Source organism: Manis pentadactyla, chromosome 9 (assembly GCF_030020395.1).
Source record: "Manis pentadactyla isolate mManPen7 chromosome 9, mManPen7.hap1, whole genome shotgun sequence".
Lineage (NCBI taxonomy): Eukaryota > Metazoa > Chordata > Mammalia > Pholidota > Manidae > Manis > Manis pentadactyla.
This window is the reverse complement of record NC_080027.1, coordinates 6,037,345-6,056,290: the sequence shown is the minus strand read 5'-3', so window position 1 is coordinate 6,056,290 and position 18,946 is coordinate 6,037,345. Positions and strand designations below refer to the sequence as shown.

Sequence of the window (18,946 nt, the reverse complement as noted above, 5' to 3'; positions counted from 1 at the left end):
TTTTTTCCTTCACTTTTCCTTTCATTTCCTACTTCACACATGAATGAAATCATTTTGTACATGTATTTCTCTGCCTGGCCTATTTGACTGAGCATAATACCCTCTTGCTCCATCCACGTATTTGCCAATAATAGGATTTGTTTTCTTCTTATGGCTGCTTACTGCACTTTTCAAACTGGATTTTATTCTTCTTTTTTGTTTGTAGTTTCGCTATGTGCTTCAACCATTGCTCTCATGGTTATGAGCAATAGCTTTGTGTTAATCAATATGTACCTATATCTATCTATCTGTCTGTCTATCTATCAATCAATCAATCAATCAATCATCTTTTTGTCTGCCCATCTGTTTTTGTGTACAGAACAGTTAACCACATAGCCTATGTCACTTTCCTACATAATTCTTCCAAAAATCCTGCAATGTAACTAATAATTAGGGAGAGCACTGGGTTCACCGTGACACTTGCAGATCGAGTTTGCTGCGTGTACCTACAAAAGCAGGAAATGGTTGTGTAGGAACTTGAAACCGTGTCTCTACCCTCTGTCCTCTTTCTTCTCCTTCTCACTTGCTGTCTGTATTTAGCCACATTCATTTACAAAGTGCTCCCTGAAGACCACAAGTATCCTTCCTCTGGGCCTGTTGTCGACAGAAAAGTAAACTTGTTGCTTTGCTCACCACCATGTTTGAAGGACATCGGCATGATCACTGCTGATAGGATGGAGGGTCAAATGGAAAGGAACACCAATTTCTAGACAGGAGCAGTTGGGAGTAAGAGTGTATTGTGGAGTGACATGTTTATTTGAGGGTCCAAACTTCCCTCTTTAGGTGGTTATTACTTCACATTCGTGAAGATCATAAAACCCACCGATTTCAAAGGCCCAGATGCTTATTATTACAGCAACTCAGTTGTTGAGGTGAGAGAAAATGAGAAGGACGTTGCTGCACCACTAAATCTATGGCTGGGCCCTGCTGAAAACAAACAAAAAGAATTCACGGTGTCCAGATAGGGCTATTTTCTACTGACTGTCTCTGGGGGCTCAAACAGAATCCATTTGTTTGATTGTTTTTTTTTCAGTTTCACTCGTGTAGGGTACTTATAACCACACCTTCAGCTTGTAGTTTGTCTGTGTCCTTGGATCTCAAGTGAGTCTCCTGTAAGGAAGCATGTAGGTTTCTTGAGTTTTCATCCGTTCTTTTAACCCTGTGTCTTTTGTTTGCAGCGCTCAGAGCGTGACCTTTTATTCTGGTGATTAAGAGCTGTGCACTTATTGCACTTAAAAAACTTTTTTTGTTATCATTAATCTACAATCACGTGAAGAACATTATGTTTACTATGCTCCCTCTTCACCAAGTCCAACCCAAAAAACCTCTTACAGTCGCTGTCCATTAGCATAGTTGGATGCTATAGACCCCTTCACCATGTACCCCTTCACAGACACCGTTACAGTCGCTGTCAATCAGCGAGTAGTAAGATGCTATATCATCTCTACTAGTCTTCTCTTTGTTGTACAGCACTCACCATGTCCCCCCGAACCCATGCAATATACATGCTAATCTTAATGCCCCCATTCTTTCTCCCTGCACTTTTCCCTCCCTTCAGAACCACCCTGCCTTGTCCTATTCCCTTTGGCAACTTTTAGACAACTCTCGGGTTCTGTGAGTCTGCTGCCTTTTTTTTCCTTCATTTTTTCTTTGTTGTTATACTCCACATATGAGTGAAATCATTTGACACTTGTCTTTCTCTGCCTGACCAAATTCTCTGAACATACTACCGTCTAGCTCCATCCACGTCATTGCAAATGGTAGGATTTGTTTTCTTCTTATGGCTGCTTACTGCATTTTGTAAACTGGATTTCATTCTTACTTTTTGTTTGTAGTTTAGCTATGTGCTTTCCCCATTCATCTCCGGGTTATGAGCAACAGCTTTGTGTCAATCGATATGTATCTGTATCTATCTATCGCTCTCTCTGTCTGTATATCTATCTTTCTATATATCCTTCTATCTCTCTATCCTTCTCTCTATTTATCTATCCGTCTATCAAGCTTCGTATCTTCTATCTATCATGTGTATCATCTATCTATCTCTCATCTGTCATCTATCTATCTGTCTATCTATGAATCAGTCATCTTTCTGTCTGCCCAACTATCCTTATGTACAGAACAGTTAACAACATCACCTATGTCACTTCCCTACATTATGCTTCCAAAAACATTGCAAGGTCACTAGGCCGTAGGGAGAGTAGTGGGCTCACTGAGACAATTGCAGATTGAATCAGCCGCGTGTGCTTACAAAACCAGTAAATGGTGGTGCAGGGACTTGAACCTGTATCTCTGTCCTCTGTCCTCTTAAAACTCCTTCTCGCTTGCTAACTGTATTTAGCCGCATTCATTGACTAAGTGCTCACTGAAGACCACAAGTGTACTTCATCTGGGCCAATTGTAGTCAGAAAAGTATACTTGGTGCTTTACTCACCACCATGTTTGAGGGACATTGGCGTGTTCACCACTGATAGGAGGAGGGACAAATAAAAAGGAACACCTATTTCTAGACAGGAGCATTTGGGAGCAAAGTGTGTGTTGTGGTGAGACGTGTTTGGTTGAGTGTCCAAACTTCCCTCTTTATGTGGTTATTACTTCTTTACAATCGTGAACATCATAAAACCCAGTGATTTCAAAAGCCCAGATGCATATTATTACAGCAATTCATTTGTTGATGTGAGAAAAAATGAGAAGGACATTGCAGTACCACTAAATCTATACCTGGGCACTGTTGAAACCAAACAAAAAGAATCCACGGTGGCTAGGTAGGACTATTTTCTAGTGACTGTCTTTTGGGACTCAAACAGAATCCATTTCTTTCTTTGTTTCTCAGATTCACTTGTATAGGGTACCTGTCCCCGCCACTTCAGCGTGTAGTTTGTCTGTGTCCTTGGATCTCATGTGAGTCTCCAGTAAGGGAGCACGTAGGTGATCTTGAGTTTTCATCAGTTCTTCTAACCCTGTGTCGTTTGACTGGAGAAGTCAAAGCCTGTACTTTTATTCTGATATTTGACAGCTATGCTCTTACTGCACTTTGAATTTTTTTTTGTTCTCATTAATATACAATCACATGCAGAACATTATGTTTACTAGTCTACCCCCTTCTCCAAGTCCTCGGCAAATCCCGTTTACAGTCGCAGTCCGTCTGCGTGTAGTAAGATGCTATAGAATCACTACTTGTCTTCTCTGTGTTGTATAGCCCTCCCCATGACCCTACACCCTACACATTATTCATGCTAATCCTAATGCCCCCATTCTTTTCCCCGCCCTTATCACTCCCTTCCCACAAACCCTACCAAGTCCCTTTCTCTTTGGTAACTGTTAGTCCACTCTCGGGATACTGTGTGTCTGCTGCTGTTTTTTCCTTCAGTTTTTCTTTTTTATCGTACTCCACACATGAGTGAAATCATTTGGTACATGTATATCTCCGACTGGCCTTTTTGACTGAGCATAATACCCTCTAGCTCCATCCTCGTTATTGCCAATGATAGGATTTGTTTTCTTCTTATGGCTGTTTACTCCGCTTTTTAAACTGGATTTTATTCTTCTTTTTTGCTTGTAGTTTCGCTGTGTGCTTCAACCATTGCTCTCATGGTTATGAGAAATAGCTTTGTGTTAATCGATATGTACCTTTATCTATCTTTCTGTCTGTCTATCTATCTATCTATCAAACATTCAATCAATCAATCAATCAGCTTTTTGTCTGTCCATCTGTCCTTGTGTACAGAACAGTTAACCACATAGCCTATGTCACTTTCCTACATAATGCTTCCAAAAATCCTGCAATGTAACTAATATATAGGGAGAGTACTGGGTTCACTGTGACACTTGCAGATCGAGTTGGCTCCGTGTACCTACAAAAGCAGGAAATGGTTGTGCAGGGACTTGAAACCGTGTCTCTACCCTCTGTCCTCTTTCATCTCCTTCTCACTTGCTGTCTGTATTTAGCCACATTCATTGACAAAGTTCTCCCTGAAGACCACAAGAATACTTCCTCTGTGCCTGTTGTCAACAGAAAAGTAAACTTGTTGCTTTGCTCATCACCATGTTTGAAGAACATCGGCATGATCACTGCTGATAGGACGGAGGGTCAAATGAAAAGGAACACCAATTTCTAGACAGGAACAGTTGGGAGCTAAGAGTGTATTGTGGAGTTACATGTTTTTTTGAGGGTCCAAACTTCCCTCTTTAGGTGGTTATTACTTCACATTCGTGAAGATCATAAAACCCACCGATTTCAAAGGCCCAGATGCTTATTATTACAGGAACTCAGTTGTTGAGGTGAGAGAAAATGAGAAGGACGTTGCTGCACCACTAAATCTATGGCTGGGCCCTGCTGAAAACAAACAAAGAGAATTCACGGTGTCCAGATAGGGCTATTTTCTACTAACTGTCTCTGGGGGCTCAAACAGAATCCATTTGTTTAATTGTTTGTTTTTCAGTTTCACTCATGTAGGGTACTTGTCCCCACACCTTCAGCTTTTAGTTTGTCTGTGTCCTTGGATCTTAAGTGAGTCTCCTGTAAGGAAGCACGTAGGTTTCTTGAGTTTTCATCCGTTCTTTTAACCCTGTGTATTTTGTTTGTAGCACTCAGAGCCTGACCTTTTATTCTGATGATTCTGAGCTGTGCCCTCATTGCACTTAAAAAACTTTTTTTGTTATCATTAATCTACAATCACGTGAAGAACATTATGTTTACTATGCTCCCTCTTCACCAAGTCCAACCCAAAAAACCTCTTACAGTCGCTGTCCATCAGCATAGTTGGATGCTATAGACCCCTTCACCATGTACCCCTTCACAGACACCGTTACAGTCGCTGTCAATCAGCGAGTAGTAAGATGCTATATCATCTCTACTAGTCTTCTCTGTGTTGTACAGCACTCGCCATGACCCCCGAACCCATGCAATATACATGCTAATCCTAATGCCCCCATTCTTTCTCCCCGCACTTTTCCCTCCCTCAGAACCACCCTGCCCTGTCCTATTCCCTTTGGCAACTTTTAGACAACTCTCGGGTTCTGTGAGTCTGCTGCTGTTTTTTTCCTTCAGTTTTTCTTTGTTGTTATACTCCACACCTGAGTGAAATCATTTGATACTTGTCTTTGTCCGCCTGACCCATTTCTCTGAACATACTACCGTCTAGCTCCATCCACGACATTGCAAATGGTAGGATTTGTTTTCTTCCTATGGCTGCTTACTGCACTTTGTAAACTGGATTTCATTCTTCCTTTTTGTTTGTAGTTTAGCTATGTGCTTTCCCCATTCATCTCCTGGTTATGAGCAACAGCTTTGTGTCAATCGATATGTATCTGTATCTATCTATCGCTCTGTCTGTCTTTATATCTACCTATCTTTCTATATATCCTTCTATCTCTCTATCTTTCTCTCTATCTATCCATCTATCTAGCTTCGTATCTTCTATCTATCATGTGTATCATCTATCTCTCATCTGTCATCTATCTATCTGTCTATCTATGAATCAATCGTCTTTCTGTCTGCCCATCTATCCTTATGTACAGAACAGTTAACAATGTCACCTATGTCACTTACCTACATTATGCTTCCAAAAACATTGCAAAGTCACTAGGCCGTAGGGAGAGCACTGGGCTCACTGAGACAATTGCAGATCGAGTCAGCCGCCTGTGCTTATAAAACCAGTAAATTTTGGTGCAGGGGCTTTAACCCGTATCTCTGTCCTCTGTCCTCTTAAACCTCCTTCTCGCTTGCTAACTGTATTTAGCCACATTCATTGACTAAGTGCTCACTGAAGACCACAAGTGTACTTCCTCTGGGCCTGTTGTAGACAGAAATGTATACTTGGTGCTTTACTCACCACCATGTTTGAGGGACATTGGCATGTTCACCAATGATAGGAGCATGGACAAATAAAAAGGAACACCTATTTCTAGACAGGAGCATATGGGAGCAAAGACTGTGTTTAGTGTGACCTGTTTATTTGATTGTCCAAACTTCCCTCTTTATCTTTTTTTTATTTCTTTATATTCGTCAACATCATAAAACCCACTGATTTCAAACGCCCTGATGCATATTATTACAGCAATTCAGTTTTTGAGGTGAGAGAAAGTGAGAAGGATGTCGCTTCACCACTAAATCTATGGCTGGGCACTGCTGAAACCAAACAAAAAGAATTCACGGTGGCCAGATAGGGCCATTTTCTTCTGACTGTCTCTGGGGACTCAAACAGAATCCATTGGTTTGTTTGTTTGTTTCCCAGTTTCACTTGTGAAGGGTACCTGTCCCCGCCCCTTCGGCTTGCAGTTTGTCTGTGTCCATGGATCTCAAGTGATTCTCCTGTAAGGGAGCACGTAGATGGTCTTGAGTGAAAGATAGCTTTGTTTAGTCTGATGCTCTCCTATCTATCTTCGTACCTATCTCTTTAATTATCTATGTAATCTATCTTCCTATCTATCTATCTATGATCTATCATCTACCTACTACCGTCTGTTTATCTATCTAATTAATCTATGATCTATATGTATGTATATCAAACCAATCCATATATCAATCATCTGTCTGTCTATGTATCTGTTTTCTCACTTTTGTCAACCTTCTGTCACTAGGTGCACTTTGATTCCTCTGTGTCCTTCTCAGTCTCAATTCTTTGTGCTTGTTTATGTGAGTTAGCTGTGTGTTTGGGTCTTGAGAGGAGTGGCCTTGGGTGGGAACTTCTCCTGCGTAGGTGGCACGAGTCTCCTGGGTGTGGATGGTGTGGTTGGCAGGCTGCCCTCTTCAACCTGTGCAGGACAGGGCCCTCCAGCTGCTCTGCCCCTGGGCCATTCCTGCTGTGGCGGCTGCGTGAGCTGCGGAGCATATACGAGGCCCCATGCAGGGAGCACAATGGCTGGCCTGCGGGTTCCGAGGCAGGTGCATGCCCAGTAGTAAGTCTTTTTGCCTGTGCACTGATGTCACCTCGGAGGCCCTGCTTGGTGGCCCATCTCCAGAGAGCATGTGTGTTGTCACCGGTTAAGTGAACTGCCTATTGTTGACACGCAGGGCTCCTGTGGGCTTGTGTTCCATTAGCTTGCTGAGGTGGCAGGCCAGCTAGCTTGTGGGGAAACTGCTCCACTCTGCTGTCAAGGTGGAGGTGGAGTTTCAGTGCGTTTAGGCATTAAATGTGAGTGAGGTCTATCTGAAATGAAATAGTAGCGTTGAGAGCTATGTTTCCTTTCGTATGAAAAGGGCGCTGAGCATAATGAGTTGGGTGATGGTGGCAGGAATTCTAGGAATGTTTATATCCCCGCACTTATTTATTTTCTCTTAAGGGAGGTGATTCTGAAGTAACATTTTACTAACGGATGAAGGTGATGTATAAGGTCATCCCACGTCAGCCATGGTGAGATGAAGTGGTGTAGTGGAATTAAAGCCTGTACACCTTGGCCTGATACATAGAAGACACACCGAGAGTGTTCTTTGCTGCTCTCCTCTCCTGGCTATTTACCTTAACTAACTTGATGGTTCAGAGTGGTCCCAGCAACATTTCCAGCAAGATCTTTCTAAAATCGCATTGAAACACTTGGCAAAGATATCCCCAGAGTCTACTGGAAAATTTTACTTTTTCTGGTCTTAGTTTGCAAGATGTTTGCCCTATTCTGCGTTCTTTTGTTACTTTTGAAACTCCTGTGATTGTAGACCGATAGGGGCAGTACTGTACACACACACATGCACACGCACAGACACACATACACGGCTGAGAGATAACGGAGTCCCCAGTTATTGGAAACTGCACACCACACTTTAAAAAAATGTGCATAATTTGTGCACCTGGTGTTCCCCCCAATGGGAGCAGACTTCAAAGTGCTGACGTGGTTGAACACAGATACGTATGCAGACACCTAAGCAGAGATATCTATACATAGGCTCTCTCCATCCATCATCTCAGTGCATCTCTGTTTACTTACATATCTATGTTATTCTACTCAAGCTGATAACCAGAGTGTCATTGAGTGGGGGCTTAATCGATAGACACTGATTTCTCGCAATTCTGGAAGCAGAAGTCCAAGATCAAGTCAGGTTCAGTTCCTGGTGAGGTCCCTTCTTCTGGCTTGCATATGGCTGCATCCCTGCTGTGTCCTCACAGGGTCGAGGGAGAAAGCTCTGTCCTCTGTTCCTCTTAATGGCACTGATTGCATAATGGCAGCTCCACCCACTCCCTCATGATATTTTCCAAACCTAATTACCTCCAAAGGCCCCACCTCCCAATACATTGACAGTGGGGGTTAGGGCTTCAACCCTGACTCAGTTCAAATATGAACTTGAGTGTGTGTGTGTGTGTGTGTGTGTGTGGTGGCGGAGGGGTGTTAGGAGGAGCGAAAGTTGGTGAGGTGAGGGCCCATAAATTCTGTTCATAGCTCTGTATCTATCTATCATCTTTTGTCTAATCGAACCTACCTATATCATCTATCCTATCTAGTCTATCATCTGTCATCTTTATATATCTTATCTATCTGTCATCTCTGTCAATCTATTCATCTAATCTATGAATATCATCTATCTAATGTATCTAATTCTAATCAATCTGTCACCTGTCATCTGTCTGTCATCTACCTGTCATCATATTTTTGTCTACCCATCTATCCTTATGTACAGAACAGTGTAAGATAAATTCTAGCTGAAATAAGAAGGTGAAGAGAGGCAACAAAGGGCCCGGTCGTTTATTTGAACGCAAATACCTGGGCAAGATTTCCCCAGTCTATAGAAATGAAGGCTGGGGAGTTCACACATAAGTAGACAGGTAGCAAGATTTTAAAGAAGGTAGGGGGAGGCAGACCTTAAGATTTACAGCACTGCGAGGATTGGCTAGCCCAAAGCACATTTTTCAGGTTGGGAGGGGGCAACTGCCAAGAACTTCGGCACATCTTCAGTGTCCCATGTGGGAGGGGGCAGCAGCTGGAGACATTGGCACATCATCAGTGTCCGACGTGCTCGCTCCTCCCATCAGTACCCCCAGCCTTAAAAACAGTTAACAACACGGCTGTCTAACATGGCTATCTATCTATCTATCTATCTATCTATCTATCTATCTATCTATCTATCTATCTATCTATCTATCTATCATCTATCTATCTATCTATCTATCTATCTATCTATCTATCTATCTATTCGATCTATCTATACCTATCATCTATCCTATCTAATCTGTCATCTATCTGTCTATCTGTCCTATCTATCATCATCTTTTTGTCTACCCATCTATCCGTATGCACAGAACAGTTCACAAGATGGTTTATATGTCATTTCCCTACTTATGTTTCCAAAAGCCTGCAAGGTAACTAGGCCCTAGAGACAGACAGCACTGGGTTCACTGAGACATTTGCACATCGAGTCAACAGCATGTGACTACAAAACTAGTAAATGGTGGTGCAGGGACTTGAACCCATATCTCTGTCCCCGGTCTTCTTTTCCCACCTTTCTGACAGTATTCTAGCTGCATTTGTTGACTGACTGCTTCCTGAAGACCAGAAGCATCCTTCCTCTTGACTTTTTCAGTAATTTATCCCATTGTATGGAATGCTTTACCCACACATACCTGGTTCTGTCACCTCCTTCTAGACTGTTCAAGTCCCACCTCCCTGGTGAGGCTTACCCTGTCCACCGTTTATTTTGAAAGCCCTGCTTCTCTCTGCCTATAATCTCAGCCCTCCATATCCTGCTTTTTATTCTTCATAGTGTTTATTACCGGCTTAGCTACCAGAGAACTTACAGATGTTTATTGTCTCTTTCCTCCCCTCCAACTAGAACGTGGTCTTCACAGGTTAGGAATTCTGCGTGTATTAAGTCTGGTGGAGACCCTGCAGACTCTAGGGTCATCGAGAAGTGGGCACAGTTGTAACTCAAAGTGGTTTGATATGTTAGCAGTACAGGTTAGAGTCAGGCGAGGCAGTTATTAAGGAGGGCCTTTTCTGATATTACTAAGCTACTTGATATATTCTAAGTAAGCTTAAATTTTCAATTATCACGCAGCAGGGAGTAACACTTCCTTCTGTCATTCCTCCAGCCTTGAGGACCTGGATGCCAAATCCATTCTCTCGTGGTGAAGTGGGAATGTGTGAGGATGATCGGCCAAAGTCTTAAGTTACACAAGGCACACACATACAGAATGAAGCATGTTTAAAAACCAAAATGATTAGAGTGGTTTCCTGTGTCACAGCAGGGATTCCCTAGCCTCCAGTGAGCTTAGAGCAGTGGGGGAGGAGTGGGAAGGGGCCACATAAGCCAACCCAATCTCCTTTCTCTGGACTTGCCTCACCCTGGGTTGTCATTCATTAAACGCTCAGCACGCAGACCTCGCGGTGAGCACGCACAGTCATAAAATGCGGCTACTTCCACATCCCAGTTACTGGGGCATGGAACACGTTGCATAGTTAAGTGTATCTCAGAACATTATCACTCATGTATGTATGTTCTTCCTCTGTCGCCGGGTCAAAGAGTAAACAGAGCAGAGGCATACTAGCAAGAGCAGGGTTTAGTGTGAATATATAATATACACACATATTGTGGGAAAGATTTTGTTAAATGGATAGGAGGACATAGGCCTTGTCTGGAGCCAGGGGAGTCCTGTAGGTGCCATTGGCAAGGTCTGTGGCGTGTCCACCAGGTCGGAGGACGATTTAGGTGTAGGGCCGAGGTATTCGGCTGTGCCTCCCACGGCATCGTATGGGTCCAGGTCTGACCGTACGATGACCAACCTCATGGTGTTTTTCTGAGGTGCACAGGAGGCCGGCGGTGGTGATGCCCACGGCCTGGTGTGGGGCCCGGTGGGGACCGGAAGATGATGGCTAGTGACTATGGCATCGTGTCCATTGGCTTGTATAGAGAGTAACAGTGAGCTTTCGTGCAGGCACTTGTGCTGCTCACTGTGTCATCTGGCGCCCGGGGGGTAGAGTAGGTGCCTTTCGCCATGGTCGTGGAATGCCATCGGGTCCTAGTCCAACTTGTGGGTAGGTCCGAGGCCGTCGTCTGTGCATCCCACATCACCGTGTGGGTCCAGGGGAGTCCGGAGGATGACTTCCCATGCGGTGGGTGTCTGAGGTGCGCTGGAGGATGGCGGTGCTGCTGCCCATTGAATCGTGTGGGGCCGGCGGGTGACCAGAAAATGACAGCCATCGAGGGAGGTGTTGTGTCGCATCGGCTCATCTTGAGCATCAGCGTCAGCCTTCGGGCCGCCGCTTGTGCTGCCCTGTGCTTTGTCTGGGGCCGGGGGGCAGTTGTATGTGCCTTTCCTGAGGGCAGTGGTGTACCCATAGGGTCCAAGGCTAACTTACATGTAGGGCCGAGGTAGTTGTCTGTGCTTCCCATGGCATCGTATGGGGCCAGGGGAGACCAGACGACGACCACCCATGCGGTGGTTGTCTAAGGTGCACAGGTGGCCGGAGGTTTTTCTGCCTACAGTCCCTTGCATAGCCGTTGCCAATGGAGGATGACGGCCATCGAGGGTGGTGCCGTGTCAATGGGCTTGCCTTGAGCGTCATTGCCGGCCCTTGGGCCGAAGGTGGAGCTGCCCACGGCCTCATGTGCGGTCAGGGGTGAACGGAAGATGACGGCCATCGAGGGTGGTGTCATGTCCATCGGCTCGTCTTGAGCATCAGCCTTCAGAATGGCACCTGTGCAGCCCACGGACTTGTCCGGGGCCAGGTGGCAGTTGTAGGTGCCTCTCCCGAAGGCAGTGGCGTGCAGATCGTGTCGTCGTCCACCTTCCGGGTAGGGCCGAGGCCATCATCTGTGCCTCCCATGGCATTGTATGGGGCCAGGTGAGACCAGACGAAGACCGCCCGAGTGGTGGTCGTCTGAGGCACAAAGGAATCCAGTGGTGGTGCTGCCCATGGCCTCGTGCGGTGTCTGGGGGGACTGGAAGACGATGGCTAGCGGTGGTGGATTCGTGTCTATCGGCTTGTCCAGAGCATCAGAGCCAGCCATCGGGCCGGTGCTTGTGATGCCCAAGGCCTTGTCTTCTTGCTGACTCTATATGGCGGTTTTGCAGAGGCAAGACACCTCGAGGCGGGCTGGTAGTGGTTCCCGTGTGCCCTACAGAGTAGGAGCTCATCTGGGTGGTCTCTCTCCAGCCGTCTGCTGGGAGCCTAGGATGGTCAAGAGGCTCAGGACTGCTCCAAGTGGTAGTGGGATCTCTGCTGGGTAAAGTGGGAAAACCCAGCCGCTAAAGGCACAGGATCCTGGTGGAACAGCCTGTGACCAGGGCAGCGGGCATGTGCAGGGTGCTCCCTGGCAGGAGGGATAGGGAGCAGCACCCGAGGACCAGAAGGACCGGTGGGCGAAGAAGGTGGGGCTGGGGAGGCGGCCGGTGGGGTGGGGCACGATCCTTAGGAAGGAGGAAACTGTCCACATGGAAAAACGGTTTCTGGTGTGCGCCAAACGATCTGAGGAAAGGGTCTGAATCTAGGGAGAGGGTCTCCTTTGCAACTAACTCTTTCTCAGGCCAAGCACGCACTGAGCTGCCCAGCTAGGGCGAGCCTGGTATGTATGTCAGCCAGGGGACGCATCACAAAGCGGCCTGGGCCACTGTGACGTCACCCAGGGGCTGCATAACCACGCCCCCATTGAATTAAGCACACTGGCCACACCCAAGGAGACCCTGGGCAGAAGCCATGGTGCGGCCCCAATGCGAACCCCAGTAGAATCCCTAGCCCCCGGAATTGCCTGCTGAGGGAAGTGCAGGTGTTCAGACCAACGAGGCCACCATGTGGACAGTTGAGGGCTGCCGTGCCCGTGTCTGTCAGATCTCAGCCCACCCAGGTGCCAGCTCTGCATGGGCTCGGCACCTGGGGTGTGGTGGGCGGCAAGTACCTTGCCCCCACTGCTCCCCCACACTCGCGGTGGCCAGGTCCTGAACACAGCCCAGCATGGAGCCAACGAGAGGCTGCCCGGGGTACGGCCCGCCATTTCCCGGGACTTCCCAGCTTCTCTGGGACACCTGCAGCCAGGCAAGCCTTCTCGGCCATGGCCAGCTGGGTGGCTGACTTCTGAGGAAGGCGCAGACCCCATGACTTGCCTTTCTAGCTAGCGGGCAAGTTCTTTCTTTGCTTCTCACAGAAAGCGTAGGTCGGGGACCACCGGGTCTCAGCATAGACACATCCCGCATTCTGACTGGGCCCGGCCGCCCAGATTTTCTCTCTGATCTAGTTTTGGGGGCCTGTGTCTCATACGTGAATAACACAACACATTAAACTGGGAAACATTTTATTTTTAAAATGCTTCTCCTTTAGACTCTTGGTCTCGATGGCGTCATTGTTGTTGCCCGTCAGCCAAGCTGGAAGGTTGTGGGGCAACCTCGCCTCCTCTCAGTAGTCAGTCTGTCCATTCCCGATCCTGACTGTTCATCCTTTATATTATAACCTATGAAGCTTGTGTCCCGTGTCAGTAACCCTGCTTCTAGTTCTCGGGTCTTACCTTTTGGTCCTAGGCCCTGCTTGCTCACTGCTTCACTGTGGAAGCACTGACATTGTTACAGAATAAAATGTGAAATTCTCCAGCCCCAACTCATGGTCTGGCCTTCACATTGTCTACATTTCCATCCCTATGAGCCAAGCTCCCTGCTCCTTGAAAAGATCCTGTCTCGTGTCTTTTCGTCTCTGAATTATTTCCTCTGGGGGTTTCCACCTCTTGCCTCTGGTTTTTAAGACATTTCACCACAGCAGAAGAACATGGATCGTTGAAGACCCACCTCTCTAGTCACCTCCTCCTGGAGGCTTCCCGTGCACTCACACTTACGTGCCTTCCTCTCCATTCTCCGACCTTGGTGAGAACCTCCCTTATCAAATGTGAGTGTGTCATCTCATGCACATCACTTCTCGGGTCACGGGATCTATTGAACAGTGGTGACAGTGAATGACTGGACTCGGCTTCAAAGCTCAGCTGCCTGTTCAGTGGTACCTGGTGCCGATCACTCCTCCTCCAACAGTACGTTTTGTTCCAAACCGTGGGGAACATAAATGTGGGTGAGATGCCACCGACGGCCCCTCAGTCCCCGCTGTGTATGCCTCCGGGTGCTTAGGGAGAGGCCCGGCGAGCCGAGCCCAAGAACTTATCTTTAACGGCGATGAGCACAGAGCGTGTGGGGCAGGCCCCAGCTACTGTTACTGCTGCTGCTGCTGTGATGACTACTGTCTCTGGCCCAGTGGCGTAAGATTCCAGGTCTCTTCTTGTTCTCTGCCTGTGCTTTCTCTGTAGTGGTGTAGTTTTGTTGTATGGGGGCGGCTCCTTTCACGTCTCTGATGGAATTAAGTATGGGTCTCGGAAGTCCCTTGTGTCAGTTTTCATTGTACAGTACCATCTCCTATTTCTACGTCTTTGGGTTTTTTCCCGCTGCTACTGCTTTTCCTCTAGGAGGACCTGTACCACAGGCCTGTAGTAGACAGAAGAGTAAACTTGGTGCTTTCCTCACCACCATGTTTGAGGGACATCGACGTCACTGCTGATAGGAGGAGGGACAGGTGAAAGGGAACACCGAGTTCTAGACGGGAGCAGTTGGGAGCAAAGAGTGTTTTGTGGAGTGATGTGTTCGGTTGACCATCCAAACTTCCATCTGTATCTGGTTATTTCATCTTTACTTACGTAAACATCATAAAATCCACTGATTTCAAAAGCCCAGATGCATATTATTACAGCAATTCAGTTGTTGAGGTGAGAAAAAATGAGAATGGCATTGCTATACAACTGAATCTATGACTGGGCACTGCCAAAACCAAATAGAAAGCATCCATGGTGGCAGGAAGGGATATTTTCTGCTGACTGTTTCTCTGGGCAATCAAACAGAATCACTTTTTTTTTTTTTTGGTTTCAGTAATGTACAATTACATGAGCAGCATTATGGTTACTACTCTCCCTCTGCCTCCCCCTCCCCCCCATTATCAAGTCCACTCTCCGCACCCCATTACAGTCGCTGTCCATCAATGTAATAAGATGCTATAGAATCACTACCTGTTTTATGTGTGTTATACTGCAATCCCCGTGGCCCCACACCCCCTACATTACGTGTGCAGATCGTAATGCCCCCTTTACTTCCTTATCCCTCCCATCCCACCCATCCTCCCAGGTCCCTTTCCCTTTGGTACCTGTTAGTCCATTCTTGGGTTCTGTGAGTCTGCTGCTGTTTTGTTCCTTCCCGTTTTTCCTTTGTTCACATACCTCACAGAGGAGTGAAATCCTTGGATACTTGTCTTTCTCCCCCTGGCTTATTTCACTGAGTATAACAAGCTCTCGCTCCGTCCGTGTTGTTGCAAATGGTGGTAGGATTTGTTTTCTTCTTATGGCTCAGTGATATTCCATAGTGTGTATGTAACACCTCTTCTTTATCCATTTATTTCCGGATGCACACTTAGGTTGCTTCCATTTCTTGTCTATTGTAAGAGTGCTGTGATCAACATAGGGGTGCATCTGTCTCTTTAAAACTGGGCTCCTGCAATTTTAGGATAAATTCCTAGGAGAGGATTTCCTTTGTCAAATGGTATTTCTGTTCTTTGGTTTTTTTGGGAACCTCCATACTGCTTTCCACAATGGTTGAGCTGAATGACATTCCTACCAGCAGTGTAGGAGGGTTCCCCTTTCTCCACACCCTTGCCGACATCTGTTGTTTTCTGTCTTTTGTTTGGTGGCCATCCTAACTGGTGTGAGGTGATACCCCATTGTGGTTTTAATGTGAATTTCTCTGATGGTTAGCGATGTGGAGCGTCTTTTCATGTGCCTGTCGGCCACCTGAAATTGATTCTGTGGAGAAGTGTCTGTTCAGATCCTGTGCCCATTTTGTAATTGGATTCATTTGCTTTTTGTGTGTTGGGGTTCTTGAGCTGTTGATACATGTTTTGGATGGCAACGCCTTATCAAATGTCATCAGTGAGTTTTTTCTCCTATACTGAAGGATGACTTTTGATTCTACTGATGGTGGTCAAAGAGAATCTTACTGAACCCAATACCACTTCATTCAAACTCTGACTAATTTTATTTTCTTTCCAGAACACCAACCAGCCGAGAAAACTGGAACAAAGAGGAGAAGCTCTGATGCAGGAACATGTAGCGTAAAACTGAGAGTTGAGGTGGTGTGGAGAATGGTAGGTTGTATCTTTCCATGTGCTGCTTTCAAATGTCATAGGGAAAAATGATTGCCAAGGAGATGAAGCCCGGGGTGTTGACATCACATGTGGAGCCACGTAGCCTCTAGCCATTGATTTGAAAGCTAGCATGCGGCATTGTTGTCTTTCGTACAGAGTTAGACGGGCGGCATACCCCTTTTGCAGTTCAGTCAGTGCCCATGTGGGATTGTCCTGGCACTGGAAGGGGTGGACCCGAGAGCTGTGCCATTCCTGCTGGGCTGTCGCAGCACCTCTCTTGGAACAGGGCCTCAGCATCACTCCCGGGAGAGAGAGAGTGAGAGAGAATTGCACTTGAAAAACAGGGAGAGTTTTATTTTCTGTAGCCGCCTGAGCATGCCCCTGATGTTTATTTTGCGATTTCTTTCTGAGGGCGATTGATTTGTGTCCAGTTACCAGGTTCCTTTGAAGGTTCATATTTGTAGGTGACATCCTCTAGCTCCCAGACGCTTTTCTCTCTGGAGATGCTCATCCCTTGGGGGTTGCCTGGATCCCAGTGGAGCGGTGCCAGTGCCCACCCCCACCAGGAGGAAGGAGGTCTTTCCTGTTTCCCGGGCTCAGTGCCCGTCTCCACTGCCAGTGCCAGTTTGCAGAGCACGCAGGGAGAAGTTGCCGTAGGTGGGATCAGCCATTTTGCATGCCAGTGCCAGTGGGGAGGCAGGCCATGTACCAGTCACAGCACAGTAAGGGGCCTCAGAGCTGTGAGGACAGTCAGGGGGATGGAGCGCCCAGAGCACCTGAAAGCTCCCCTGCCTTCAGTTCAGAGTGCACAGTGGCCAGATAGGGCTATTTTCTACTGATTGTCTCTGGGGACTCAAACAGAATCGATTTGTTTTTCAGTTTAACTTGTGTAGGTTACCTGTCCCCACCCCTTCAAATTGTAGTTTGTCTGTGTCCTTGGATCTCAAGAGAGTCTCCTGTAAGGGAGCACATAGGTGGTCTTGAGTTTTCATCCCTTCTTTTAACCCTGTATCTTTTGTTTGGACTATGCACAGCCTGTCCTTTTATTCTAATGATTCAGGGCTTTGCCCTTATTGCACTTAATAAATTTTTGTTGATATCACTAATCTACAATCACGTTAAGAACATTATGTTTACTAGGCTCCCCCCTTCACCAAGCCCCACAAAAAACCTCTTACAGTCACTGTCCATCAGCATAGTTCTTTGCTGTAGACCACTTCACCATGTCCCCCCCCACACCCCGTTACAGTCGCTGTCCATAAGCGTGTAGTAAAATGCTGTAGAATCTCTACTTGTCATTGTGTTGTACAGCCCTCCCTATGACCCCCCGACCCCACGCATTATACATGCTAATCCTAGTAACCCCTTTCTTTCTCCCCGACCTTATCCCTCCCTTCTCACCCACCCTGCCCAGTCCCTTTCCCTTTGGTAACTGTTAGTCCACTCTTGGGTTCTGTGAGTCTGCTGCTGTTTTTTTCCTTCAGTTTTTCTTTGTTGTTATACTCCACACATGAGTGAAATCATTTGGTACTTGTATTTCTCTGCCTGGCCTATTTCACTGTGCATACTACCATCTAGCTCCATCCACGTCATTGCAAATGGTAGGATTTGTTTTCTTCTTATGGCTGCTTACTGCACTTCTTAAACTGGATTTCATTCTTCCTTTTGTTTGTAGTATCACTATGTGCTTTCACAATTTAACACCTGGTTATGAGTAGTAGCTTCTTGTTAATCGATATATATCTGTATCTATTTAACTATCTGTCTGTCTGTCTATCTATCCTTCTATATTTCTATCTATCCTTCTATCTATCTAATTATCTATCTATCTACCTATCTATCTATCTTTCCATCTTCCTATCATCCATCTATCATGTCTATCATCTATCTCTCTATGTATCTATCTATCTATCATCTGTCATCTATCTATTTATCTATCTATGAATCAATCATCTTTTTGTCAGCCTATCTTGTCTTTTGTACAGAACATAAAACAACATGGCCTATGTCATTTCCCTACATTATGTTTACAAAAATCTTGCGAAGTAACTAGGCCGTAGTTAGATTACTGGGTTCTCTGAGACACTTGAAGTTCGAATCAGCCACGTGTGCTTATAAAACCAGTAGATGGTGGTGCATGGACTTGAACCCGTATCTCTGTCCTCTGTCCTCTTTTACCTACTTCTCGCTTGCTGACTGTAATTAGCCACATTCATTGACTAAGTCCTCCCTGAAGGCCACAAGTATCCTTCCTCTGGGCCTGTTGTAGACAGAAAACTATACTTGGTGCTTTGAGCACCACCAAGTTTGAGGGACATTGGCGTGATCACTGCTGATAGTAGGAGAGACAAATAAAAAGAACACCTATTTCTGGACAAGAGCACTTGGGAACAAAGAGTGTGTTGTGGAGTGACGTGTTTATTTGAGTGTCCAGGCTTCCCTCTTTAGGTGGTTATTACTTTTTTACATAAATGAACATGATAAAACGTACTGATTTCAAAAGCGCAGACGCATATTATTACAGCAATTCTGTTATTGAGTTGAGATAAAATGAGAAGGATGTTGCTGTACCACTAAATCTATGGCTGGGCACTGCTGAAACCAAACAAAAAGAATTCATCGTGGCGAGATAGGGCTGTTTTCTACTGACTGTCTCTGGGGATTCAACAGAATCCATTTATGTGTTTGTTTGTTTCTCAGTTTCACTTGGGTAGGGTACCTGTACCTGCCCCTTCGGCAAATTTCCCTCGGTATCTGTTTATTGCTTCTTTACATTCGTAAACATCATAAAATCCGCTGATTTCAAAAGCCCAGACACATATTATTACAG

The 18,946-nt window shown here is 46.0% G+C and overlaps 1 long non-coding RNA gene across 2 annotated transcripts in view; it reads left to right on the top strand.

Annotated features, from left to right (window-relative positions):
* Positions 1 to 18,946, top strand: part of LOC130684767 (uncharacterized) — a 183,937-nt gene that overhangs the window by 139,643 nt on the left and 25,348 nt on the right. The window lies entirely within an intron of this gene.